General features: G+C 35.5%; 1 pseudogene; it reads right to left on the bottom strand.

The window, feature by feature from the left end:
* Positions 1-5,550: 5,550 nt before the first annotated feature.
* LOC122142463 lies at positions 5,551-16,457 on the bottom strand (annotated as a pseudogene).
* Positions 16,458-24,756: the final 8,299 nt, after the last annotated feature.

Raw genomic sequence — 24,756 nt, 5'->3', positions numbered from 1 at the left:
TGTACTATTCAAGATTTTGAGGTTATTAAGATATTTTTAATGTTTTTGAAAGATTTTTTTTCTTGCCACTGTATTTATTTAAATAAAAATACTATTTTATTTTATTATTATTATTTAAATGTAGTGAATTTTCAGTGTCAGTACTCCAGGCTTTAATATGCTGATTTGCTGCTCAAGAAACATTTATTATCAATATTTAAAATAGTTTTGTGTTTTTCAAGATCCTTTGATTAATAGAAGGTTCAAAATAAAGTCAAACACTAACTTTTTGTTGTCACATACTTCCTAAATAAAAAGTATTAATTTCTTTAAATAAAATAAAATGAAGAAAAAGGGTACTTATCGCAAACTTCCGAACAGTAGTGAATCTATATCAAATGTTTTTGTTGTTTTTTTACAGATATGTATAGTATATGAAGAACACAACTGACACTCAATGTGCAGAATCAGTGGCATATTTTTGTATTATTTTTTTTTTTTTTTTAAAGGGTGTTTCTTTGAGATTGTGCTCCCTGTGAATTACTGCGCTGAAAGGGCTTGAACAATATATGTATGTGCTTCCAAACATCATCTTCTGAATGACTGTATGCGTGTGAATGAATGGAATTTAGCCACACAGTTTTGTGGGTTTTTGATTTATTTATGTTGGCAGTCTCCATCAAGAAAAAGCTTGCAGTGAAACTCTAGTAATACTTCGGTTTAAACTGATGATTTTGACAGTGAGGGTGAATTTTAAAAATGTCGACCCAGTTTACAACCCCTCATAAACTTGTCAAGCAATGAGGCGAGATTTCCTTTGTAGAGATGTTATTAGAAAGCAAAGAATGTTTGCCTCCTGACAAAATATTTGCCACAATACCTCATCAAAATAGCCTTGTTTTTCCAGAAAAGAATCCTTCCTTGTCTTTGCCCATCAGGTGCTGCTGCTGTTTTTCCTGCCATTCTTTAGGACTATCACTTGATTCTCTCCTGCCTTCCTGCTTTGAGCCTCTAGAGCTTGTATATTAGTGTGTTCCAGTCAATCAGAATTCAAACTAAAAGGGGTTTTGTATGAAGGGCCTGGCCTATTGGCAAAAATTACAAAATAAATTATAATAATATAATAAAATTCTCAAATATATTTTTCAATATACACACTTAAAATAAAATACTAAACATATTATTATTTTAAATGATATTAATTATTTTTTACATATTTCATTATTTTCTACTATTATTAGGGTACAAATAAATACATAAACACACATAATACAATAAAATAATAAAATCCTATATTTTAAATTATATTATTATTTTAAATGATGTTCATTATATTATTATTGATATCATTATTAATAATTATATTATGATAAATACATCATTATTATAAAATATAATATTATTTAATATGAGAAATATGAATATTTATATTTAATTTGTGACTTTTTGTGTGGTTAATAGAAGGACTAAAAAGAATGTTGATGATTTCCAGTGTGTGTTTAGTTGGGGAAATATCCAAAGATTTTAACCATAATTGAAAAGCATATTACAGAGGTTTCATAACAAGACACAACGTGGCTGATGGGCATAAGTATCTATTATATTCTTTATTATTTGTTTCTACAGTGGAAAACACATAGAGGAAAATATTTCAAAAATACTAAGGAAATGCATCTAGTCTAAACAATCTGAACACAAGAAGAGAGCTACAGTATGAGGCATTAAAACATTACAAAAGACAAAAAAGTTTAAGAGCACACTGAATGGAAATAACAAAGTCAATGTGTCTTTACAGCAATGAAAAATCAAATGCTAACATCAGTACAGAATCCCATATGTCAGAGAAAATCAAACACATGCAAACCTAAATGCAGAAATCATGCTGGATTATTAGAATATTCTTCAGTGTTTGTTACCTCGATACCACTTCAATTCTTCTCAGAAAATATCTCAGAGAAATACTGCCCATATATTTTCTCCTAAAAGCTCTATTAATATTGAATTCATATTAATACTCAGTATCATATTGCAGAAGCCCAAAATTGTAAATTTATTCAAAGATGGATGGGTTAAGGGGTGGGGGGTGGAGAGTGCAAGGGCCCATCATTTTGAAAACATTAATGTAGATTGGATGGTCCTATCAGAGATTCAGTGCCACCGTAAAAATTTATTCTAATTAGATTTGCACCCATCCTGAATCTCATTATGCACGAGCCAAGCTTGTGACAGGGAGTACGTCAAAGCTTAGAATGCAAAGTGTGGCCCTATTTAAAATAAAAATATTTACACATTTGCTGACATGCATAATAAGAAAAACATGAGACCACTTTGGCTTTTAAGTATTTTGTGCATTAAAAGGAGGTTTATTAAAAATTATGATGGGAAAAAAAAAAAAATTAAATTCAGTAGCACACCAAATGATTGAACTGCACCTGAGATCCGTGGCCATTCAAATTAAACAAAACTAATCAAATAATAATAAATGATTGACTGTCACTTTTTTATGCTAAGGTTTGATGAGACTGTAAAAAATGCATTAGCCTAGTTAAAAAAAAAATTAATTGATTTAAACCAAATATTTTTATGCAAAAAGAACAAATGATCAAATTGCTACTTTCATTACATAATATACAAATTAACATAAAGCACAAAACCATATTTTGTGCACTGCATCACTTCCTAATTTAAACTACTTCATAAGATAAGATAAAAAGCAAGCTTGGCTGCATTTACAACCAACCCTAACACACTGATTCCTGTGTAAATAAATTAAACATTGTGACTTATCTGGTAGGCTGTACAGTCTTTTTTCAAATTGATTGTAAAATTGAGTTTGAGAGTTTTTATTTTGACATAAAATGAAATAAAATTGTTGTACAAACTCATTTGCAACCCAAAGTTATAAAAACTAAAAAAAAAGCTATTCCTACTATAGTCATCTAGTGTGAATAAACGATAAAAATCATTAGCATCGAACTTCATTTACAAATGGCCACTCACATCCAGACTATAGTTAGTGACAAAATATTTAATGCTAAATGCATCACGCTGTGAGTTTGAGCTTCTGTGACATGGGTCCCCAGCTGTTGCAGGGTGGTGTGGCGATGGTGCCCTCTGTTGCTAGGGCGAGGGAGTGCAGGCATGGTTGGTTGAGGGAATGAAGAATGGAGGACAAGATATAAAGGCGGAGAAAGGAGAGAGAGAATGAGTTGAGAGCGAGAGGGATGGGAGGAGAGTTTATCATCATCGTGCCAGCGCTCCATTAGCAGGGGTCATGTGTCATACCCGCCCACACGGCGGGAGATCTTGAGACCCGAATCGTCGCGTAGAAGGGGGGGAGCTCAAAACCAACGTTCTTTTTGTGCTGCGTTGTTTAGCCGCTGTTGCCAGGGGAAAATCTGCAGGGTGACGCCGAAGGAAATAAGAGAATGGGGTTGAGACAAAGAGAATTGGGACAGGCGGATAGGGGAATAAAAAACGAGAATGTACACAAGATGTGTGGCAACGCTTGTAGTAATGGTCCGAAGTCGGAGTCTGTTAAAGAAAAAAATTCTGTCATTGATCACGTCGACCTCCAACCTGAGAGACTTATTTTCGTCTGTGGAATGCACGAAGATGATATTTTGAGGAATGTATTCAAACTTTTTTGTCCATTATAAAAACCCTACATTTCCTCAAAATATCTTCTTTTATGTTCCACAGAAGAAAGATAGTCATACAGGTTTGGAATGACATGAGGGTGAATAAAAACTGAATAATTTTAATTTTTTGGGAAGAACTATCCCATTAAGTTTTATAATAATTGACATAATTTGGCATATTGATATATTTCATTGATCGGTAAATTGATATAGAATTCACAGTTCCATTATTAAAACATACTGAATTCAACAGATTGCCTAAAAGTATACCCCAATGCTGAGCACATAAACATAGTAGAGTTGTTTTATTTTATTAGTTAATTGCTGTTCTAGTATGTATTTATCGTCTTGAAATAGCTTCCATTTGAATATTTTCAGTTTTTCATTTAATAAAATTAGTGCTTTGGATTTTATAATTTATTTCTTAAATAAACTAATTTATTTTAGGAACTTCAACTAAACATTTTGATTCAGGTTATTTCAATCAAGGCAACACTTTCTTAAATTTATTCTAAATTTAAATTTCCTTTTTTTACCCCAAGTTTTCATGAAATTATTTATATTTATTTGAATTAAGCTTTATTAATTAACAAAAACTATTTAATAGGTTTATGGTTAACAACACTGAAAACTGGCACTAAAAACATACAAACAAGTGTTATTAGTATGACACATAATATTTAATCAATAGTTCCACCATTAAATTTTACTTGCATATAATCGTCAATTCGATTCAATTGTTTTCAGCAACATCGGATTTACATACTCATACTGTTTACCTTTATAACCAGGACATATTTTCCTCAAGGAATACTATGTTTGTTGCTATGTAGGTGAATCATCTTAGCCCACCTCGTCCCACACACATGTCTAGATCCTCTAGGGGGATCTTCCCGTCTCTAGCAGGCATCTGTTTCCTTTTTCATTTTATGATCCGAATATTTAGGCAGTGAAGGCAAGTCGCAATCTGCTCAGCTCCTACACTAAAGGGATTAGTTCGACCCAAAAATGAAAATTGTGTCTTAATGACTCACCCTCATGTTTTTCTAAAACCCGTAGACCTCTGTCATCTCAGAACTCAAATTAAGATATTTTTGTGGAATCTGAGAGCCTCTGATCCACTATATACAGACAAGTGGTCCTTAACATGATCAAGTCCAGAAACATAGCAAGGCGATCGGTTTATAACTAAGCCATGTGACATTACTCTACAAAATGGGCGCTTATAGGGTGACGCAGAAGAGGAGACGAATTGTTGAATAAAGTTCAATTTATTTTTCTTTTGTGGCACAAAAAAAGTATTCTCGTAGCTTAGTAAAATTGACGGTTGAATCCCATGATGTCACCCTTGTTTCGGACCTGATGGCTGTAAGGGACACATTGCTGTACTCTGGGGATGCATAAAAAAAATTCTTAATTTTGTGTTAGCCGAACATGAACTGAAACTCTACGGATTTGGAGCAACATGAGGGTGAGTAATAGTTATACACGAATTTTCATTTTGGGATTGAACTAACCCTATATGATCCAAGTCTGGCCAAAACCAAACCTACTTACACTAATAAATCTATCCCAAGAGTTGTCTTGAATAAAAATTATGTTATGCAGAGTTTTTCCCTCTTATACTTTTACTAAAATGTTGTTTAACTAACAAACACTGATCACAGGTCACTAAAACATAAAAACAAAAAAATGTTCAGTTAAAAATCAACATGAAGAATTGTTGTGTCTGAGTGAAAACCTTTAATGTATAGGTCAGGATAAGACCTTGATTCAAAAAGGAACTAGGTAATTTAGGGGTTCAATTTTGGATTTCAATTCAAGGTGAGGATAAAATCATGGTTTATAAAACCAACCTTATCTGTTTTGTCTTGTCGTCTTTGAGTATGGTCCACGTACTTGGGGGCCGTCAATCACTAGTGAGCCACTGTTAAATGGCGGACACAAACTGCACGTTGCCAAAGTCTTTGGCCGCCTTGCGTGATGATCCCTGTGATGCGCTTTGGTTCCTGAGCAGGTCCACCTAAAAAGAAAGAAAAAAAATGGCATTTAGTTATAATGATCTGTGTTATGACAGATTCATTACTGGCCTCCAGATAATTGTGTAATTGTAGAGAGGTTTTGCTGTTTGTTAAATGATAGCCTCTCAGGATGGTTGCCAGATTGAAAATCAGGCGCGATCTGTTTGCGTACAGCCTTTTCTGAAAGGTTCATCCAATGTGTAAATGTGCTAGGATCCCAAAGCAATGATCAAGAATGACATTCATTTCCCTATACCAGCAAACACTGCCTGACATTAACAGTAAAGGGAAGACACTCCAAACTCATCTCGTACAGTATCCAGGCAATACTCCCGCTTAATAAAAATTACATTGGTTACTTAAAGCTGATAGTGGACTTATACAGCTATTGTTCAAAAGTTGAGGGTTCAGTAAAAAAAAAAACAGTAAAGGACCATGTTAATGTTACAAAAAAATATTATTATGCCACTTTGGTTTCACTTTTTTGTATTATGTATCACGATTTCCATCAAAAATATTAAAGAAGCTGTTTTCACCACTGATATGACTACATTTTTTAAATGTTCTCTGTGCAAACAATCAGCATATCAGAATGATTCTGAAGGATTCACGTGTCACTAAAAAACTGGGATAATGATGCTGAAAATTCAGCTTGCATCACCCCCAGGGGGGGGAAAATTAAAATTACATTTTTAAAATATAATCAAATAGAAAAGAGTTATTTTAAATTGTAAGAATATTCCACACTATTATTGCCTTTGCATTACCTCTTCACAAAATATAAGACTACAAAAATCTTAAAAATGCAACTTCATTCAGTTAAAGACTCACTCCAGATGTAAATATCTGGCTTACAAGTTTGTCATCTCACCTGCAGCCACTCGGAGTGGTTATTGCTGGCTGCCATGTTCCAGGCGTTGGTCTTGCCCTGCTTGTCAGTCAGACGAGCGTAATGCGGGTTTGCCAGGTGGAAACGACTCGCATCCCCCCAGGTGCGAAAAAGCGCTTGAAGCTTAGTCATACTGCCTGTCATCGATCAGCCGTGATGATGATACCTAGCGGCTCGGAAGCACCTGTCGTGTTCACAAATACACTGTGAAGTGAGACAACAGAAAGAGGGATGGGGACAGGACAGGAAGTGGCAGAGGAGATGGATGGGAAGCGTTATGTCAGCTACAAGCCGGCACAAAACCACATAAGCGCTGAGCAAGTTTCATGCAGGTGACGCTCAAGATGCTGTGTGTTGATGGGGGTGTGTGTGGAAGCGCATGCGGGCGAGAGCTTGGCGGTGTTTGTGTGCCGCGTGCTGTGTGGAAAGCCTGAGGACACAGATGGTAAGAGTGAGAATGAAACATTGGAAATCTGCGACCGATTTCAGTGATTAGAAATCTCGACTTCATTTGGGGATGCATGATATAACATCCCATATCGGGTGATACTGGGACTATTTAAAAAAATATTAGGATCCTTGATATTCAATATTTAAACATTGCTAATTTTCCCAGTTTTTACATTTAGATGACCATTTCCGTGTGTCATTTCATGATGTAAAGGCACTTAAGTTAATCTTTAAAAAAGTAATCATTAATAACACTGATAAATGTTTAATCTCACCAAGAGAATTTCTTATTGCCCATACTGTTACATTAAAAAGAGATTGAGATATAACGTATACAGTGGTTAGTATATTATAATATTAAACTGTTCATGTTGTTTACATAATATAATATAAAAATTTTGCCAATTACATAAGGTAACCAGAATTTGATTTTATAATTCATTACGCAGTTTTTATTAAATTTTTAATTGTATACATTAAAAACTAATAATAATAATTTTATATTATATCAAATAAATATATATCATTTCTAAAATTAAATTGTATAATTATTCATCATTTTATGACGCACAAACACAGATGTAGAAATAAATTCATAACTATAATATAATAATATATAAACATAAAATAATAATGTATAATATTATTTTAAACAAATAAAATTCAAGAAAAAGACTTGGAAGTGCACTTTTCGCTTAAACGCTTGCACAGAAGAAAACATGAACGAAATGTACCAAGCCACATACCACACCAAAATTAACCAGTGCTGTTTCATCATCACTATATGCAGCTCAAAACTGTGTAAACCTGTTGATAAATAAGTTCAAAAGTCTGAGAGGTTTTCTGCTCAGAAACGTTTACTGGCTAGGGTACAGCTGTGGGAAGATGTGACTTTGTTCACTTCAGCCAAAACAGGGCTGCGGTTTTCTGCTTAACTGTATATCACCACTAACGACAGACGAGCAGGGCAAAAATTGTGATTTTCTCTCCATAAAACCACAGCAGTACTACCATATTCTAGCTGGACTGTTTTGTTGGCTTTGTGGCCTCCATAAACCCTATTCTTAAGAATGTATAAACATGCAAAAAATATCAGTGGGAAACCATTTTACCGTTGAGTTCACAGCCCAACCAGCTCCAGTCTCAGTGTTACAGCCTTTACGGCACACAACAGGAAATGATTCGTATGTACTGAGCTATGATTGGAGGATTCGCAACAAATTAGTTCTTTGTCCCATCATTGTCCATATTACCAAACAAAGATCTGGAGAACAGAACTGCATACAATCATTAGTTATTTTAAAACTGTAATATAATTACAGGTTAGTGAAACATTTGGACAAAATGCTACATGAATTGAACATATTGTGGGTGTTGTTTGTCCCAGGGATTTTATCTCACACATTAAGACCAACTTGGAAAAAATTTTATAATGTCTTAATTACAAATATTTTTTTGACAACTTTAAAAGAGAACATTATATCACTATATGTATTAATAATATGCAATACATACATATAGATTAATTCAATTAATATAATTAATGGTAGTAATACAGACTTATTATATTACTACTATTCATAGCTTTTCAGTTTTGTCCTAGGACACCAAACATTTGAATTTAAAACCATGAGAAATCCAATTCTTAACTATACTAATTACTACGTAACTTTTAAAACTTATGGTGATCCATAACAAACAGTGAAATAATCGCGAAACTCGTTTATAATATGTCTACTAATATAGAGTTTACACATTTTTTAAGCACTAGATCTGACCAAAAGTGCATCAATCAGTAAACACAACCACCCAAAAAGTTCAAAACCAAAATGTCACTAAAAAAAAATAAAAAAAAAAATAAGAGGGAAAAAAAATGAAGGGTGAATCATCACCAACATCTTTGCTCTTGGAACTTTCCGAGAGATCACTGCTTACATGGTGTAGGGCTTCGCCCATCTCAAACTGGATTGCCACCTTGAAGGCTTTGATGAACCGGCTGTGCCCATGCGACTGGCCACCCTGGGTGGTAATGATGCCAGTGAAAACGCATCTTCCTCCTTTTGCGATTCAGCTGTCATTAAATAAGTCATTAAATGAGTTATTTTGGCGTCAGCCACAAATAATATGTGAACTCAAAAATATTGTATTTATACCAGTAAACAACATCAGACTTGTTTACTCGATCCAGGGGGTTCTTGTCGTGTGTCGCAGAGGTTCCAAGCATTTAACGAGTCCCTTGTTATTCAGTCGCGCCAATTTTCAGGCCCCCAGCGCTGCAGTCCCAGAATGCCATAGTACACAGAAGAGGAAGAAATCTGAGATTCGGAGATGCCTCCATCCTTCCCATTCCCAGCAGAGAGATGCATCCTGGGAACCAGAGCCAGACATTAGCAGATATTCAAGCGCTCAGGAGACAAAGCAGGCTTACTGTGCGACCAGACAGATGGATATAAAACAGTGTGAAGGACCGCATTCACAGGACAGACGTAAGCCACTGAATGAAGTCACCAAATGAAAAGCCAAATATGTGGAGGAAATAAAGTGAAAAACAGTTTGTGGACGTGGGTACTGGACAGTGTCCTACTTACGGCAGATTGCAGTGCTTTCCCACATAGGGCGAGGGAAGCATTTACAGGTGAAATCACCATCAAGATCTCGACAGGGCCTCCATTCTGACAGGGCTGGCCGGCACAGTCATTCACTATCTGTGGGAATCATTAAGGTTTCTGTAACAACTCATCAAAAATGTTCTGGACAAGCAAAAACTTTCTTTGTGACCTCTAGGTGGCAACATGCAACTTCTACAATGAAGGCACTAAAGTGTGTCTTATTGTCAATATTACTGCATATAAAAGTTAAAAAAAAAGGAAAAAGAAAGAACAGAGAGGGGAAGGAAATGTATTTCAATTTTACTCTAAATTTTGGTATTTCATTTGTCCAAATACAGTATATACTCTAGTTGGAAACTCACTACTCAATATGAACGACCTGTGCACTGAATACATATAATCCAGCTGTATCATTTGGTTTCTGACAGCTACGTGAAGAATCTGATCCATGGTTTTTTTGCTCACATTCCAGTTTTGGAAAATTGTTGTTCCGAGGAAATGTTTTCTCATCCAGTTAGAGATGTATCACTCAGTTAAGATACACTAATGTTTGTCAAAATTAAAGCCAGAAATACCTGTCATAAGTTTTTAACTTACGATGGTTATGATGGCGACCCAGAATTGAGGGCACATAAAGGGGAACTCACATATGACACCGCATAATGTGCCGCACAGACTGGATCTTTACAGTCGTTCTCATTAAGAGGATTATAGGAGGCTGAGGCGGAGACTTTCTGAAGTTTCTAATCCACTTATGAGCAACAGCGCCACGTCAGATCACCAACATGCTTCAAACATAAGTGTGTCAGAATTATTAAAAGGTCAACATGGTGATGCAGAGGTAAGGGTGTATTTAGAGACTCATGTGCCTGAAGGCAATCTATGTTGTTGGGTAAAAAAAAAATTAAACAGAAAAAAAAGACAGAAAGGACTCCTGCAATAGAAAAACGTTCCAGCACAAACACTGAAGGGAAATCAGTGGTGATTATCTGGTGTGTGCAGATGGAGCGTCACTGGGTGTGACCGGGCACACCAAAAAAAAAAAAAAGTGGTCCAGTGCCAAGCTGCAGTGCTCAGAATACTGAAACACTTCCAAACCTCCAGAGGTCAGCGAGCAATGCTTCCCTATAAGTGTTAAGAGCGGTCACTTTGTGCTGGACTGACCTAAATGACTGCTGGATGAATCGGAGCTTCAAACTGCATTTTTTTGCATAATCCAATCTATTCCTCTATATTCATAAGAAAAGAACTAAGCAAATCGGATTTGTTTGGTCTTACCATAGAAACATCTCTAAATTTTCCGGTGGCCCCCTGTAGTGCACAAAACAACGAAATCTCCAACAACACAGCGGAAACAAGTCGCAACACATGTTTTTAAATTAGCCACAACACAATGGAAAACAAAACGAGCACACAAAAACAATGGAAAGTATGTCAAGCTATCCAGATGCAAACTGCTAATGTTAACACTGTCAACTATACAATGGTGTTTGGTTTAAAGGGTCAATATTGATGCGATTTAAAGTTTTACTTTCTCTTGGGAGTGTTTCAAGCTGTTCGTGATTATGATAAGATCCCTAAAGTGAAAGGACCTAAAGAAGTCAAAGTTCAAACCCAAAGAGGATATTCGTCGTGGAGACGCTGTGTTTGTCCATGCCCTCCTAAAACACCTCGTTTAAACACACCCCCACATGTCTACGTCACGATGTGGGAAGATTTGCATAACTTTTATTCTTGCTGTAGTATTGTTGCTGTGGCTGTCGTGGAGACGCTGTGTGTTTCGTTGTGAAAGCGAAACCCACTTGTTTGTTCGTCCACAAAGGGGACCCAACTAGGAAATCAATGGTTTAGTTGTATTTAGCAACACTGTTTCAGAACAGTTCAAAAAACCAAATTTTCAGATGTTTGCAATGCATATTTTACAGAGGACTGTGTTTCTGAACCGGTGAGAGTAGTCAACAATGCAGTCTGTTCTGACCACAGTCTATGGTTCTGACTCAAAGCCTGATAAGTACGTTTCATATGTAAAGGATTTGCCACTGTTATTCAACAACGCGAGTTTGACGCAGTGTAGAGTAGCGCTTGTTGTTTGTGTGTTTCTCTGAACATAAATGTAGAAAGGGTTTCTGTGTATACGTTTCACGATGCATGCAAAAAGCGTAAAACCACAGTATAAATTTATTATAATCAGTAATTATGTCCCCACTGGATGCAAAACAAATGGCTCGTGTTGTAATGGGTTTATTGGTTTTGTCTTGTCACCACTGGTGTTCTGACTGGGACATGGCATCACAGTATGGAAAGGTGCAATAACATTTCCAGATCACACACTTGAGGTATTCAGCCAATCACAACAGCACTGGATAGGCTGGCCAATCAGAGCAACACCTCGCTTTCAAAACTGATGAGCTAAAAAATCAACGTTCGTTTCAGAAAGGGGGGACATCGAGGAGAAACAAAAATTGTCCAGTATGTGGAAAATCATGTCTTTTTTGGAACCTTAAACTGCATAAAACATTGCATTACACACCAAAATACATCAAATAATGTTCTCTTTTTTAGCAGCATCATATGACCCCTTTAAACCAGTAACAAGCTAATTAACGTTTAGGAGTCAGATATCCAAAAGCATTTAATGTCAACCTCCCAAATGCTAACTGCTAATGCTAACATTAACCACTCTACAATGCGTTTAGCATAACCCTGCTGAAAAAACAAAACAAAAAAACAATAGACACAATAGGAGTTTTATATAGTTGAGTGGCTTTTAATATTTAGTGAAACCAGTCTAATTTTTTTTCAGAACTATAAGAGGTACAGCATTTAAATGTCACTACCTAATGCTTAATCAAGTACTTTCGGTTTAGCACTGAACCAAATACAAGCATTAAGATTTGAGACACCTTAAGTTGCAATTTAGTATTTAAAATATATGAACTTTAAATGTAATATCAAATAACACACTGCAGTTATATTATAATCAAGTACTTTCAACACAAATACATGTATTTCATCAAAAGCACATCAAAAGATTATTAAAACAATGACTTATAATGTACTTTAAGGTAAAACTTTGGAAATTATTACAAAATGCCCTTTTTAGAAGTGTACTTAAGTGTATAAAGAAACAGTCATGAAAGTAGCTACACTCTCTTTTAAGTCAATTTCAATGGTCTTTTATTTCATAATATTATATTATCGCAAGTACAGCTTTAAAAAAAAAACATGCTTTTAAGATTACACTACAAATGCACATTCAATACAATAAAGCACACTTCTTTTTCACAAGATGTAATGACATTTCAAGTTCCCATTTCAAGCATGGCAACTCAGAATAAAACTGTAAAATGCTAGCGGTTATTCCTAATGTAATGTAAGAAGCGGATCATTGCTGCCCACCGAGAAGCATTTCAACACAGTACTGCATTGTATTACTCTGGGGAACATCAATATCTAGCTACATAATGTGAAATGCAATCTTAAATGTCAGTTTGCAACACCTCATCCAAATCAATAAAATGCAAGGTAGGAGGTCTCCACGTGTGACTTGTGCATTTGTCTTTAAAAAAAAAAACAGAAAGCTTTAAAAAAAAAAAAAAAAAAAAAAAACAGAAAGCTTCAAAAAAAAAAAAAAAAAATGACTTGACTGCGTTCTGTAATGTTGTCTTGAAATACAGCAGCTACACACTGAGTCTATGCAGAAGAAAGCAGTGTCAAAAGAGTTCTATATACAATTTACGCTTTTTCTTATTATCCCTGTTTGTAAAGATGGCTGCACAATATATTATTTTTTTTTCATGTCCGCCCTCATTGTTGTTATAATCTGTAATCTTTACTCACTTGGTCACTAAACAAGTAAAAACAAAACTAAATGTTATTTTTTGTTGCTTTCTATCTGTAGTCATACAGTCTCTTCCTGTTCTAACTGGGTGATTTTGGACCCAAAATAAGGTGCAATTTGGAACATTTTGCGAAATTATCTTTCTAAATAAGAAGTTGAGATATGTTAGTACAATCAAAACGAAACCATAGACAACAATAAACAGTAATAAGATGATGATTTAGTCAATACATCCAAGTTAGTGCTTTTTGTCTTGTTAGTTTGTTATTTCGTCATGACTCTATGGACCATGTGTTACAGCTAACGACATTTATATTACTATTAAATAGTTATTGTTAATTAAAAAAAAAACTTGAAATAACAATAAATATAAACATTGTTAAAAAAACAAAAAAAGAAAGAAAAAAAAAAAGAAAAATTTGAAATGCTGCCCATGGCAACTTAATTTATTTACTGAAAACTAAAAAAAAAATGATTAAATAAATATGTATAAAACCCTAATATAATAATACAAACTCATTTATTAAATTTAAATAGGCTACTAAATTTAAATAAAGTAAGATGAAAACTGAAAATATAAAAATAAAAGTTAGCATTGATAGTATAAATAAATACTACACTTCTATGGACCAGTTGAGGAAATGCTTTGCGCTTAAGCCATAAAACCAGCCATTAAAATCCCAGTGACCGCCCTACGAGAAAGATTAGTGAGAAAAAAAGGAAAATAAGACACTGGTTGAGAAAAAACTACCGCAATTAGAGGTGAGAAATTCGTAGTGAGAAAACTAGCTCTATTCACCTGGAAAATAGGGTAAATTACACACGTAGTGGCAGAAGGGGCACACCAATTTAGCTAGGCAAGCTTTAGATGCAGGAATCAAGGCGCTTCGTTAACTCTTCGAACTTACTTGCAGACACACAAGAGAGGACACTGATTCCGCGTTTAAAACCCTCCCAGCAGGTTTCTATTTCAATCAGCTCAACTAATGTGACCCACGTTGCCTACACTGCGTAAAAGCTTTTGACACAAGATTTCACGGCCTCTTGCGGGGCTTTCAGACCAATTTCATGCTGTCAGTGAAACATTCTGCCAGCTGAGAGCGAGGATGTGTGCGGACTTCATTTACTTTTGCCTCCTCACTTGGTATTTGTACCCCAGCAACAGGGCTAGTGTGCGGACAGCGTGGGTGTGCTACGCTCACACTAATATTTTAATTTGTGCTGCCACTATGTTTGACAGTAAACTATGCAGTTTGGTGTACTCCACACCATCTTTGCCATCATCTGAGCATGATTTAGACGAGTTTAAGAAGCTTCGGAAACAGTCAATTCAATGTCATTTTCCGTTCTTAATCTAGCCAACATTCCCAGCATCATTGAAGATGAGCCCGCTTGTTTACAACTAAACCCAGTTCAAAACATCATAACCCTGCTATCAAGCGCGGGAAAGCTGGCTCCGAAGCCATTAATGTCCACCGTAATCAGAGAGAACATGAGGGAGTCTCTGCTGGTGAACTAAATCAATGACTGTCTCTTAAATGTATAGCAATGGAAAAGCAACGTTCATTATGGAGAGTTTTCTGGCTTTATTTGGCCAATCCATTTGTCAATCAAGTTATAGTTTTTTATTTTATTTTAATTTTTGAGAGGTAGCTCAAATTATCCAAAGAAGCATAAATTTCCTCCTTCTCTAATACAAAATTTCCTGTATGCATGAGCATCACTAAGCCTTAGTTTTTTTATACCCTGCCTCATCCTATTATATAACTGCTTCCAAAAATCAAGTTCAACACCATGTATTTCCATGGAATGTGTGACAATTATGGAATTAAAATTCGTTGTGGATGCCATGTCATGGATTGCATGGGAGCATTTTAAGCATCATGCTAATGTGATTTATCCTAAATTGTGGAACTATGTGAAGGGCCCACGCAGTCATGCTTGCGCTGTTTTGTTGTAGTGTTTTGTGCTGAGGGCTGCAGGTCTGTTCAACCCCTCAGCCAACAGCGACGACGCAGCAGAGACTAGAGCGGTTTTCTCTGCTGTCTTAAACCAGCTGCATCTGTTCAAGATAGCGGAGATTTGACCCATCTGTCCTCATTACATCCGGAGAGCCTCCTGGAATGGACGTAGAGCATGGTACTTGGTGAAACCATTAGTCATGCATTTCTGAAGAGAACAGCTGCATGTGATATGTTGAAAAAAAAAAAACTCTTCTAATAAACACTTTCTGCAATACAGTATCTAATTTTGTCCTTGCATGTGGAGCTTGGGCCAAACCACAGTTCATAAGAAATATAAAAGCTAAAGAAAACTTGTCATTGATTATACTAAATGTGTCAACCAGCATGCAACATTGAAGTTGGCCTAATGCAAATTCCTTCATGTTGACGCAACAGCAAACTGCTTTCACTAATGGAACCATTTTTGAACAGCACTTCTATTTAGTAATCTGACTGAATCCAGCTGAGTTAAAGGCGTTTATATCTATAATTGGCCATCTGGGTTCTGTTCTGTGAGAATTAATTACCATTTGGTGCAGATGTGCTCCATCCTAATGTAAATTTGATTTCACAGCAATTGAGTTTTTCATAATTCTCAGTGGTGTCTCCTGATAAGCACTTATATATTTGGCATGAAACAGATCCAACAGTTTGGATAAATGCGACTCACTGTTCTGGCAGTGGATTCCATCGAAGCCTATTGGACACTTGCAGACATATTCACTGAAGACGTCTCCTCTTCGGGAGTTGGTGACGATTTCACAGGAGCCATCGTTTTTGCAAGGGTTAGGTTTGCAGGGCCCTGAGAACAAAGGTCATGTGAGAAATGATAAACCTTAGCTGAAATACATACAAGTAACCTTTGCACATATATGTTCACATATATCTACTTAAATAACTGATAAAACGGTTACCAAAATCAGTCTCGTTGCAGGTGGGTCCAGTGAATCCTTCAGCACAAATGCATTTTAAAGTTGATCTTTTCCCTGCTTCGGTTCACACATGTTCCTCCGTTCAAGCCACATTACTTTACACTGTCAGCTGAGAAAAGAAAAGATAGTGGGTTTTTTTTATATTACATCCATTATTGCTATTCATTAAATTAGAACTAATGTACTTTTTTTTATACACTTATATAAGATTGTTACATTCTAATCATGCAACATGAAATCTTTTTTCAACGACAAGGGATTAAAGAGAACCTTATTCATGCTAAGTTGGGTTTAATTCAGTGCCATCAGCAGTATTTCTGATGGGACGCTTCTGATGTTTTAAATTCTGTTTCTTTTAAAAAGGGAAGTGAAAAAGGACATGGGTTTCACTGTTTGGGTCATGTTTTTTATTTAGGGTGTGGACAAAGTGGACACGACCCAAACTGCTGACAGAGGCCGGCAGCATTACAACGCTTTCTAGAAATTTCTCTGCAGTCCTGTGGTCCCTACATTAAAATTGTTTGTGAAAGGTTCAGAACTGTTTACGTGGGGACAGCAATGGACTGAGGAAAAAAGTATGTGGAAATTCAAATGGAAATTTAAGCAGAATAAATAATAATAATAAATAAAATGCAATGTTTAATACATTGAGTATTATGCTAAAGGATCATTTTAGGTAAGAAATATAATAATAATAATAATAATAATAATAATAATAAATAAATAAATAAAAAAGTGAAGAACAAAAATAAGCAATATATGGATTTTGGAACTACAAAGGGCCAGGGGAGCAAACAAAATGGCAGAATTTTTTGAATTTTTTTTTTGCTGCATTAAGTTAAAGAAACTGCACATTCTTACATTTTATGGATATTCCTGACATGGGAAACCAAAAAACAAAAATATGTCCGCACTTCAGTTTTTGGAGCTGTTACTATCTTTAACTGTTAATTTTATCCTGACACATATAGGCCTTGAATTTTGCGGAGTTCCAACTTTCCACAATCTGTGCTGGCTTCCCCACCACTCGTGTGTAAAATGACACCGGGCTGTGAGAGACTTTGTCCTGCACATACGTTGTGGTGCTCCCCTGGCGCCATAATCAGAATGAAGTGCATTCTCCACGACGGAGACACTCAGCAGAGTTTTATTCTAGGTGAGCGGCACTCCAATGATAATTAGCCCCATGTTTCATGGCAGCTCCACTGCAGGTTTCAACCGTGTGAACTTGTTTCTACGCACTGAGACAGATTTGGCGAACAACCTCCACTAATTGTGGACAAAAGGCAACGGCCTTCACGCTCAGGGCTGAAGCTGCGTGGGATAACGATAAAAGCCCTGCCCTCATAAACCAGAAATCTTCTATATCCCAAACGATTGCAATGTTTTATCTTTGGAATGGAATGCCAATCCTCTCCTTTTTTCACGCTATACCGAGAAGGCTGAAAGCACAATTCCTTTCAATCTTCTCAAGGAAACGAATTTTTAGTTCTTGGGGAAAAAAAAATCAAATAAAATAAAAATCCCTTGGAATTGCTTTAATATCACACGCCAGAAGAAAATGTTTAGCACTCAGATCAACCCATCCAAGATAAGCAAAGAACTCCATGGGGAGACAAAACTGTCCTATGGATAGCCTGAAAGGATTCGAAGTGCAACAAGCTTTTTCTTGCCGAACAGTTTTTACATTTACATTTATGCATTTAAGCAGATGCTTTTATCCAAGGCGACTTACAGTGCATTCAGGCTAACATTTATTTTTTTACCCTAACTGTGTTCCTCGGTAATTGAAACCCACAACCTTTTGCGCTGCTAACGCAAAGCTCCTACCCACCTGAGCCACAGGCACACAGTAATGACAAAATAATCGCCAAGACAGTTTGAAACCTGAAGAGTAATTCATTGCGGCTTAATAACTTTAAACACAACTCACTGCTAGTCACAATTCTGCTATTTGTTTCCAATAGAAATGGAACTCTGAACAGAAACCATAATTTACCACCATCCTCATTTACCCACCCTCATTGTCATTATAAAACCTATGTGATTTTCCGTTCTATCTCTGTGTGAATCCAAAATAAGACTTTTTTTGCAGGATTGTTCAAAGCTGCTCTTTTCGCCAAACAATGTAGGTGTTAAAGTTAATCCACAGCTCAAATAAATGAATAAATGAACTGAATAATAAATAAATAAATACACAAATTTGGATTGGTAAATTGCTCTTCCTGGAAATGCCCCTTTGCAAAAAAACAATGCATTAAAAGTTATTTGTTTTATATCAATTATTAGTATCAATAAAAATTACTAATATATAATAATAATAATAATATATATAATAATAGCACTGTCAAACAATTAATTCGCGATTAATTGCATCCAAAATAAAAGTTTGTGTTACATAATATAATGTGTTGTAATGTGTATAATTTATTATGTGTATATACACACACACACACACACGGTATATATATTAGGAAAAAAGTTGGTAAATATTTAATATATGTAATATAATATATAGATATATATAGCTATAGATATAATTTATATGAATATAAATATATGTAAAGACATAAATATTTTCGAAATATATACTGTATGGTGTGTGTGTGGTTTTATATGTACATAATAAATGTACACAGTATACACATAGTTATGTAACAAAAACTTGTTTTGGATGCGATTAATTGCGATTAATCATTTGACAGAACTATAAAACTTTATATAATAATAATAATAATAATAATAATAATAAAATTGATTGGAAAATCGAAAAGGAATTGAAAAGGCATTGCATTTAAAAACTTTATTTTTATTTTAAATGTATTCATTTGTTGCTTTAACTATCTTTTTAAACATGAAATTACATTGTTTGTAACATGTGTATTTATGGGTCTCAAAATAATTTATTTAATTTTATTGTTTATATTTAACTACATGTTTAACACCTGAATTTTAACCATTTTAAATTCTTTATTGGAATTTGCCAGTTTAAAAATTACTTTAAGCTATTGATGTTTTGTATGTTTAAATTAAGTTTATTAGCATTTATTATTAGTAGCACGCAGTATTAGTAGTTTTCTAGCCACCATTCACATTCTTCTATGAAACTGAGGAGCATAAATATCAGAAACAGCCCTTTTTGGGAAGAAAAAAATAGGCCTACAGGTTTTTGAATGACAGGATGGTTGAATAATTTTTTGGGTGAAACTATTGCTATAACTAAACTTGAGATTATCTTTATTGAGAACAATAAACAGGGTGGAATATTAATTCATGTCATGGATTCCCACATCATGATGTATTACCTAACATTTACTTAGGCTATTCTCAACCTAGTTTTAGCTGTCAGAGAACTCCCCCAATTTGGCCTAATAATGTTTCTGGAATGCCATTAGACGAACTGAACACTTCAGCTGCACGCAGAGATGTTTGATGAAGTTTGAAACATTTGATCAGCGTCTCATCATCGGGAGCTGGCCTTTTGATCAGCAATAGCTCTGAAATGGAGTGAGAAGCAGATTATTCCCACAGGCTTTAAAATAGATTGGCTTTACCGCGCTATAGTATATCAGTCTTTCTCTGAGTTAAACGTGTAGAGGCAGGCAAATGTGGGAGTTTTTCGCTGCTCTCTCACAAATGATGCACGCAAACAGGACAAGAAAGCAGAAATGAAGTTTGGCCAGACAACTGTGACCCGAAAAAACAGCGGGCAGTTGCTGAGCCAACTCACAAAATGAGTAATAACCAACGTGCAACTGACCCAATCCCAGTATGGTCAAAACACTCTTACTGTGACTGCACTGATATTAAAAATGTGCAGCCATAAAGAGATACACCTAAACATAAGAATTTTGGAATAACACCAGTTGAACCAATTGCAATTGAGTTGTGGTGACACTGTAGTGGCACAAAAATGGCAAACTTCAACTTTAAATTTTAAAGTAAACAGTCCAATAACGAACACATTTGATGTGCTACTATTATGGTTTGCCAGAAAAATACTAAATTTTTTAACTTAAAGAACCAAAAGAACAGTTCAAAGCTGAAAATAACAGAACAGCTCAAAACCATAAAACCACTCGCTCCTTCATTTCATTTATCTGGAACGTCACTTGAGTCATTTCACAAAGAAGCATGACCTGATCTGCAATCTTATGTAGGGATACAATCATTATATAATAACTAATAACGCTTAAAAAGTAGGGAAGGGCGTTTAGAAATGAGTCTCGGCCATGAGGAATCATTCAGCTACAATCTGCTGAGTCGGATCACGCACACTTGACCAAAAAAAGAACCCTTGACTGTCGTATTAAGAACAGGTGCGAAAACAAAAACAACCTACTGGAGGATAACCGAACACACCTGCACACGTGCATGTGAGGGCACGCAAATGCAACAATACACCTACACACCGAATCCCAGTTTGATAAAACAAAATACTGTAACTTCCACAACTCAAAATGTCCTTCCCATAACAAATAGCATTGAAGATATGCTGCCATGTATTTATTTTTTCATATTATTGCTGATAACCTATGTATGGACAATGTTAAATTTCTATATTTTTGTCTGAATAGAAAAATAAATCTTTAAAAACTTTTTTTTAATTGTTTAAAATGCTACAAGTGTATCACAAAGAAAAATCACAACTTTAAAATTAACAGTATGAAAAGTTTTTATGAACATTTCTTTTGAGATTTACACATTAAACAGTGTTATTAACATTATTATTGGCAATAGTTTTTTTACAGATTATTTGAGGGTTAGATAAGTCATGGGTAATTCTAAATGTTAAAAAAAGTGATATTACTATACATAATATAATAATAAGATAATAATAGTTAATCAAACATAAATAAATGTGCCTACAAGACAGCAGCAGCAGCACAAAAGATAATTTTGAACTCTTCTCCCATATTTTATAAATTAATGCTGTCAAACGATTAATCGCGATTAATCACATCCAAAATAAGTTTTTGTTTTAAAAAATATATGTATGTGCACTGTGTTTGTTTTTTATGTATATATAAATACACACACATTCAATATATATTTTGAAAAATATTTACATGATGTATATACAATTATATATTTATTAAATATATTTAATATATAAACAAACATTTTTTCTTAAATATATACATGAATGTGTTTGTATTATATCCTGTAAGCAAAAACTTATTTTGGATGGGATTAATCGCGATTAATCATTTGAAAGCACTAAATTTTACACAAAATTTGAAAGCACTAAATTTTACACAAACTTATAAAGTGGGATCTTAAAATGAAACAATTAAAGAAAAAATGAAGAAAATAAATAGTGGAACGATGCAATGCATCCGACTTTTTTAGACTTGACACCTGATAAAATAATATGTATACAACAAGTCCAAGTTATTTAACAGAACCTTTTAATGTTGTTAAAAAAAGGTGATCCTGTGTCTATGTGCTGATTTTTGTTACAACCTCGGTCTGTGTATATTTGCTAAACTCCTAAAGTGTTAGCTTTCGACTACAATGGAACTTATTTTAAGGCTTATTGCTTCACACTTTATGCTAAAGGTGTCCTGGATTTGTTACTCCACATTACTGGCTGGTGTGAATATGCATGTGTGTAGGTGTGTGTTAATGCACAGTGTGTTTTCTCAGCTATGCGGTCATTCGCACATCATTTTCAGATGCCGTTCATACGCCCTGGAGAACTCAGTGTTCCCTAACCTCACATTCCTACGTCACTGAATCCCACGTTTAAAACTCCCAGAACAGACTTAATGCCTGCTAGATCCGTGTGGCTTGCATCCTCTTAATGACCAAGCCAATGATCCATAAAGACATGGTCTGCACATAAGAAACGTACTGTTTCTTTGACCAATAACTGTTTTTTTTTTAGTAAACTGTCAGTAAGGTTGCATCTTCAGGTGAGATTTCTGTAAACTAAAGGGATGGTCTCTAGAACACCAAAGCCATCTGTTCTTAAAAATAACCCACAAAAGACTAAAAATAAACTCTGATGTACAGAGAAAACAGCCAGTTATCTCTAAGGCAACGCAAATAATGCTTATAATTAATCTACTTGGAAATGCTATAATGCAAAGCATAATATTTTTTGGCATGCTTTTACACAATACCAATATGACATAAATTCAGTGCAGTACATTTGTCCAACACTGGTAACGAACGTTTTTCTGACAAGTGTTGGATTAGTGCGATTTTAAAAATTCAATACAGCAGATTGGAAAATGGGAGCATGAGACCAAGAATGGAGCGAAATGAGAATGCCATGTTGCTCTGCCTATGAATGAAACATTGATTAGGGCTTATTGAAAATATTAATCACAGGAGAAGCAGTCTCATTGGGATGGACCGGTATTAGAGTGGAGTCTGACAAATGAGCCCATCCCCGAGGGAAAGACCCCGCTGCCAGATGGCACGGGCCACACCGACAGCTTTTGAACGGCTCGCAAACACATTCTAGCAGAAGAGAGCGAGTGAAAAGCAGGAGGCTATGTAGTCGCTATAATTAGCGTACTCTCCATCAGCTGACCTGAGAGGCCTGGGTTGTGTTGATAAAAGTCTGCATTTGCTGAATTTAAAGCAGTTTTTTTGCAAGATTTGATGATGGATGGAGTGCTGATCTTAGATCAGCTTGAGGGTGCAGCTTAAAGCTGTTTACCTTTCTCAATCCGATAAGTGAGACAAACAATTCTCAACTTTTAAAGGGAGAGTTCACTCAAAAGTGAAATCATCCCTCAAGTTGTTCCATAACTGTATGATTTCCTTTCTTCCGTCAAAAGCAGATGTTATGCAGAATGTTGACGCTGTTCTCTTTCACACACTGACAGTGATGGTGCTCAGGCAGATGTCAAGCTCCCCAAATGCACCTTAATTCATCAAAAAATAGTCCATATGGACTACATCCCAAGTCTTTTGAGGCCCTATAATAGATTTGTGTGAGGAAGAGTTGAAATATATTGCAAAAGTCATACAGACACCTTTTAGCATTGCTCTTTGTCCTGTATGTCACCATTCACTCAGCTGCTAAACATCTCCTAGTTTAAGCTCCATGGTAAGAAAAAAAATAAAAATTCACTCACACAGGTGTTGGATAGCCATGAAGATAAGTAAATGATGTGCAAAATTCTCTTTTTATCGATGGAACTCATTTTGTCTTTAACAAATCACAGAGCGCCAATTTCATGTGAAACTCGAACAAGATCAAGGAGGCGACAACTGTATCATTTGAAAATCTTCACGGAAAATCCTTTACGCGTGGGTGGTGGAAAACTCTCTGGGGACACAAGCAAGCGAGCACCCTCAAAAAGCATTGTCAATGGTGATTACAGTAATGAAACTCTGGCAGGAAAGAGTATGCAATTTTCCGAAAGTTTGCGCAAAACCTGTCCTGCCGTGCAGGCCAGTGGTCATTAGTGCAGCAGGAAGTGCCCTGGCCTCCGCTGTATATTAAATTTTGGCCCACATTCATTGAAGTGACTCAGTGATTTGGTCACTTTGACCACACCTACAGACTGAGCCAGATCATGGCCTGAGGTCTCTACGGCAGATGGGAAGTGTATTCTTTTTGTAAACAAGTAACAAAAACATCCGTGGAGGCTAAAATCCGTGAGTAATAGGTCCCAATTAAATAGTGAATACTGAAATCCAACTTAAAAACAACACTTGGAAGTAGCAACAATTATCTCTCTCTTTGTTTTGTTTGTTTTAGGGTATATATGGAGGAAATTAATTTGATATTCTGTCAAAAATCTTAACATACATGAGTAGCAAAGGCATGAATTGGTGTTCAAATGGTCTTCCACATCTGACTAATGCAGCTATAAAATCTGTCCAAGCCTGTAGGTCACTGCGTAATGGATTGAAATCAGGACATGATGTTTTGTATAGACACCAAAAGGATAAAGCATAGAGCCCTGAAGCGTTAAACGCAAGTACAGACACGAATAATATACGCATTTTTTGATCTAAGAGAGACATCAACTAGATGACCAGAGGGACTTTTCATAAAGTGAGGCCGCCAAGACTTGTTTTGAGGATGGACCTAAACATCATTCATCATTACTAAATTTATCAAGTAAAAACACGGTGGCTTCAACAGGGGCTATATTATACACGCAAAATAAGTATTAAGAAACGACGCCGTTTGGTGTCTTGACATTTTAAACGTTTAGCATCAAACTAACCGTAGACTTTAACTTGTTTTGTTTATTAATGTAATTTGCCATGCTGTTTCTATAGCGCTCATACGCAACGGGGCCGCAGGCGATTGCAAAACAAAAAACACTTACCGCTCGCATGTGGAAAATTGAAATAGCAAGACACGCCGCAAAAAGTGACAAACTAACAAACAAGGACTTGAGAAGTTCTCATGGTGCC

Source organism: Cyprinus carpio, chromosome B25 (genome assembly GCF_018340385.1).
Source record: "Cyprinus carpio isolate SPL01 chromosome B25, ASM1834038v1, whole genome shotgun sequence".
Taxonomy (NCBI): domain Eukaryota; kingdom Metazoa; phylum Chordata; class Actinopteri; order Cypriniformes; family Cyprinidae; genus Cyprinus; species Cyprinus carpio.
Note: the sequence above shows the minus strand (reverse complement) of the source record. Positions and strands in the feature narration are given on the sequence as shown.